Here is a 5900-nt window from a genome sequence, read left to right as displayed (position 1 = left end):
TGGGAGCCACCCCGCAGGGGGGTGAGCCACCCCCCGCGAGGTGGGGACCAATAGCCACCCCCTCTCCCCCCCTTGGCTATTGGGAGCCACCTCGCAGGGGGGTGAGCCACCCCCCGCGAGGTGGGGACCAATAGCCACCCCCTCTCCCCCCCTTGGCTATTGAGCCATGGTGGACTCACAGCCTGGTTACTATATTTTGAGTAGTATCATGTGCCTCTCTGGAAATAATGTACTGTTTCACAGACGGGTTTACACCCTCAGTGTATTGCTCTGGGGGCAATAATATAATTAATCATTACTCATCAATGATAGATTTTAATAATTATCAGTAATACTATCAATTAATAAGTTTCTATTAATTACAGATAATTGTTTCAAATAGATTATAATCTACTCCCAGAATTATTTTTTAATATTAATGTCATTTATCAATATTATTTCTTAATATTAATTATTAATTTTTTCCCAATATCCCTTAGTATTCATTAAAGTAACATTAGTTGTTGATATCATTATTTTATTATTAGTTGTGTTAATATTATTAATTATTAATTCTTATCGTTAACATTTTTCACCAGTGTTTATAGTATCTTAATTGTGATTTTTAATATCTGTGATTAATATTAATTTTTATATTTATTAATATTAATAATTAATAATCTTGTTCCTGATATCCTTCCGGGAGAGGATGATATTACTTCCAGTGTCGCAGAAAGTGTACACCCCTCTATGATGTTATTCCTAGTAGCCAGGGGGTAAAGTATGACATTATTGAAACTACCGCAGTGTGTGTACATGCCGTCGGTCATCTTTTTCCTTCTATCCAGGGTGGGAGAGGTTTATATGACTCCCAATATCACCGTGGGCGTGGACCTCCACCGTGATATTTTCCCTAACATCCAAAGGTGGAGAGGGTGATGTTTCTTTCGATTTCGCTTGGGTTGTACACAACCCCTGTTATATGTTTCCTACTATCCAGCTGGCGAGAGGATGATATCAGTCTCAATATTGCAGGAGGTTTACACTCCTTGGTGATATTGTTCCTAATATCCAGGGACGGAGAGGATGATATCACTCCCATTAAAGCAGGGGGTATACACCTCTTCTGTGACATTGTTCCTAATAGCCAGCCAGGGAGAGGAAGATATTACCGCCAATATCGCAGGGGTGTACACCCCCTTATGATATTGTTCCTTATATCCTGGGAGAGAGACGATGATACTAGTGGCAATGTCGCAGGGGTTGTACACACCCACTGTGCTATTGTTCCGAATAACACGATATGACTCCCAATATCACAGGGGGGGAGGTACATCCTCCTGTTATATTGTTTCTTATATTCAGGGGGAGAGGATGATATGACTCCCAGTATCGCAGGGGTTGTACACACCTCCTGCGATATTGTTCCTAATATCCCGAAGGGGAGAGCATAATATTACTCTCAATATCTCAGGGGGTGTACACCTCCTTTGTAATATTTTTCTTCATATCCATGATAGGAGAGGATGATAAGACTCCCAGTATGGCAAGAAGTGTACAGCCGGCTGTGATATAGTTCCTTACATCCAGGTAGGGAGAGGATGATGTTACTGCCCATATCGTACAAAGTGTAAAACCCCTTCGATATTTTGCCTACAATCCTGAGGGGAGAGGATGATATTACTCCCAATATCGAAGAAGGTGTTCACCCCCCTGGGACACTGCGCCCAATATTCACGTTGGGAGACGATGACAATATGCCCAATATCGCAGGGGATGTACACCCACCCTAGGATATTGTTCCTATATCGAGAGTGGGAGAAGACGCTATTACTCCCAATAACGCAGGGGCTGTGGCTGTACACCCCTCCTGTGATATTGTTCTTTATATCCTAGGGAAGAGAGGATGATATTACACCCAATATCGCAGGGGGTGTACACCCACTCAGTGATGTTGTTCTTAATGTACTCCACCTCCCACCACCAGGGATATCGTTCCTAATATCCAGGGGAAGAGAGGATAACATTATGCCCAATATTGCTGGGGAGTATACACACCCTCTGTGATGTTGTTCCTAGTATCCAAAGGTAGAGAAGATGATATTACTGGCCATATAGCAGGGGGTGTACACCCTTCCGTGATATCGTTTTTGACATTCAGTTGGGGGAGACGATCACATTAATCCCAATATCGCAGAAGGTGTACAGACCCCTGTGATGTGGTTCCTAATGTACAGGGGAAAGAGAAGAATATTATTCTCAATATCGCAGGGTGTGTAACCACCCTGTCCCCTGTATATTGTCCCTAATATGCAGAGGGGTGGAGGCTGACAGTACTCCCAATATCCCAGAAGGTGCACACACACCTGTGATATAGTTTCTAATATCCAGCGGGAAAGAGGCTGATTTTACTTTCGATATCACAGTGGGTGTACACCGCCCCCAACCCCCGGGTATCGTTCCTAATATCCAGGCGGGAAGAAGATGACATTGCTGACAGTATCGAAGGGGGTGGACAACTCTTCTGTGATATGGTTCCTGATATCCAGGGGGTGAGTGGATGATGTGTACACCCCGCCTGTGATATGAATCCTAAAACCTAGAAGAAGAGAGAATGACATTGCTTCCAAAAACACACGGGGTGTACACCCACCCTGTGATATTGTTCCTGTCATCTAAAGGAAGAGATGATGATACTACTCCCACTACCGGAGAAGGTACACACCCCCCTGTGATATTGTTCCTCATAACTTGTAGGGGAGAGCGTGATATTACTTCCAATATGACAGTGGCTTGACACCCAGTCTGTGATATTGGTTCTGCACACCAACTCTGTGCCCCTCTTTTCCATGCGTTCTCTCCTCACTGTTGGAACCTCGGGGGAGGCTTTATCTCTGGTTACAGATGAAGAGACGAGGGGTCTGAGAGGTTAAGCAAGTTTGTTACTGGAAAACGGTCCCGATCCAGACCCCAAGAGAGGTTTCTTGGATCTCACAGAAGAAAGAATTCGGGGCGAGTCCATCAAGTGAAAGCAACTTTATGGGAAAGAAAAGGAATAAAAGAATGGCTCCTCTGGCCGGGCGCAGCGGCTCACTCCTGTAATCCTAGAACTTTGGGATGCCGAGGCAGGTGGATCACCTGAGGTGAGAAGTTCGAGACCAGCCTGGTCCAACATGGCAAAACCCTGTCTCCACTAAAATACAAAACATTAACGGTGTGGTGGCAGGTGCCTGTAATCCCAGCTACTAGGAAGGCTGAGGCAGGAGAATCGCTTAACCCAGGAGGCGGAGGTTGTAGTGAGCCAAGATCATGCCATTGCATTCTAGTTCGGCCAACAGAGCAAGACTCCATCTCAAAAAAAAAAAAAAAAGAAAAAAGAAAAAAGAAAGAAAAAAAAGAATGGCTGCTCCACAGGCAGAGTGGCCCCAAAAGCTGCTGGTTGCCCATTTTCATGGTTATTTCTTGATCATACGCTAAACACGGGTTGGACTATTCATGAGTGTTCCAGGAAAGGGGTGGGCAATTCCCAGAACTGAGAGTTTCTGCCTTCCCTTCTGAGACCGTGTAGGGTAACCTCCAGATGTTGCCAAGGCATCTGTAAACTGTCGTGGCGCTGGTGGGAGTGTCTTGTAGCAGTTAAGGCATTATAATTAGCACATAATGAGCTGTGAGGGCAATCAGAGGTCACTCTCGTGGCCATCTTGGGTTTGAGGCTTTGGCCAACTTCTTTACTGCAACCTGCTTTATCAGCAAGGTCTTTATGACCTGTATCTTGTGGGGACCTCCTATCTCATCCTGTGACGAAGAACGCCTAGCCTCCTGGGAATGCGGCCCAGCAGGTCTCAGCCTCCCTTTTCCCAGCCCCCATTCAAGATGGAGTCGCTCTGGTTCACATGCCTCTGACAAGCTGGCCTGGGTTGAGTGTCCCCTAGTGTGTGGTTGTTGGAGCTATTCCTAGGAGTAAGAGGGATTGTCAGTAGGAAACAGGCCTCTGTTAGCCCTGGGGCTGGCACTCTGCCCCAGTATGTCGGTCTCATTTTAGTGGTGACAAAACTGGGGCTCAGAGACATCAACTCCCTCATCTCGAACCCCCAGACTGTCAGTGGTGGGCTGGGGTTATGAATGTGGGGCTTGAAGACCCATCATCTCCTCTGGTCCCCCAGTCTCTGCTGCCCAAGAGGAACAGGATCCCAGGATCCAGGCCCCTCATGGCACCAGCCAGGGTGGGTGGAGATGGGAAGGCACAGTTCCAAAGCCCCCCGGATTCTGAGGCAGTTCGGGGGCCGAGAGCAACCCGGACCTGCGGACCCCACCCCGAGAAGAATGGCTGCAGGTCCGGCCCAGCGGGCAGGAGGTCTGTGTCCTCAGTCAACGTGATGGCGCTTCCCGCTCCTCCAGCCAGGCCCTGCCGTCTTCACGTTTCCAGTCATGCGGCCTCCTCTCCAATTCCCAAGCCCAACCCACAGAGACAGTGATCTGGGGTCAACGTGAGGTTTGTCAGCAGCTCTGACCCGCGGAGGCTCGGGGCAGGGCTCTGGTTGCAAGCATGGGGTCCCAGAACCTCCTGGCTCTGTCACCTCTGCTGGGTGGCAAACCAACCCAGGACTGAACCAGTGACACCTGTGGCGCTCCCAGAACCTCCTGGCTCTGTCACCTCTGCTGGGTGGCAAACCAACCCAGGACTGAACCAGTGACACCTGTGGCGCTCCCAGAACCTCCTGGCTCTGTCACCTCTGCTGGGTGGAACACCAACCCAGGACTGAAGCAGCAGATGGGTGCCTGATTCCTTATTATCAGAGCTCCGCCCACTGGCAAGTCCCTCTCCGGGCCTCAGTTTCCCCTTCCATTAAACAAGGGGCTTGGGGGATACAAAGGAGAGGTAACAGCTTAGTGAGGATGGGAGGTTTCTTCTGGGGAGATGAATACATTTATGAAACTTGATGGCGTGAGTGGTTGCACAGGACTGTGAATGCACAAATGCCACATTATTTGCGTTGAAATAGTTCATTGCATGCGATGTGAAAGTTACCTCATTTAAAGTGTTTAAAAGAGGGGCCTGGGAGAGTGCAGTGTATGTGAGAATCACGTGGGACACCCACAGTCTCTAACCTCGGTTTCCTTGCCGTAAACTGGCAGAGACCGTGTGAGCTGTGTTCCTGGGGCCCAGAGATTCCAAGAAGGAAAACCTGGGTTTCCAGGGATTGGGATGAGGGCTGGAGGCTGGAAGGGGAGGGGTATGTGGGGACGGCTGGGGGTCAGCCCAGATAAGGCTTTCAATACTGGGTAGCAGCACCTACACAGGCGGAGATCCCCGCATCTCACTTCCCGCAGGGCTGACCAGTGGTCAGAGGTGGGACTGGCCAGGCCCGGCCCAACCAAGTCTGGGAGTAGAGGACACTGAGTGAGGGATCCCTGGGGCCACCCTCACTGGCCTGCGGCTCTCCTGACACCACAAGAGAGGTCCAGGAGCTGACCTTGGGTCCTAATGGGGGACATCTTCCTGGCTGCAGGCTGGCAGGGTGGTGTGGTGGTCAGTGTACTGGGCTCTGCGTCTCCGCCCCTACCTGCTGTGTGACGGTGGGCCAGACACCTAACCTCTCTGTGCCTCTAGTTCTTCAATGGCGAACAGGGACACTAGCAGCCCCCACATCCAGGCACAGTGGCCTGAAGGTTAAAGGCAAGGGCGGCACGAGACCTACAGCAAGAGCTCTGAGCAGGGAGAGCAAGGAGCTGCCCAGAGTTCCACCACCATCTCCCCTCTGGCCGCCGAGGAAACCGAGGCTCATGATGACCTGGCCCAGGTCTGTTGGACTCACAGTTGTTCTCATCCCCAAGATCAGAGGGCTGCCACCAGGGAAGGAGATGGCCCCCAGACACAGCCCAGGAAGCACACAGGGAAGGATGCCCTGGGGACTTCGGTA

The sequence above is a fragment of the Macaca fascicularis genome, chromosome 6 (genome assembly GCF_037993035.2).
Source record: "Macaca fascicularis isolate 582-1 chromosome 6, T2T-MFA8v1.1".
Taxonomy (NCBI): domain Eukaryota; kingdom Metazoa; phylum Chordata; class Mammalia; order Primates; family Cercopithecidae; genus Macaca; species Macaca fascicularis.
The sequence above is the reverse complement of the archived record's forward strand: the minus strand, read 5'-3'. Positions refer to the sequence as shown.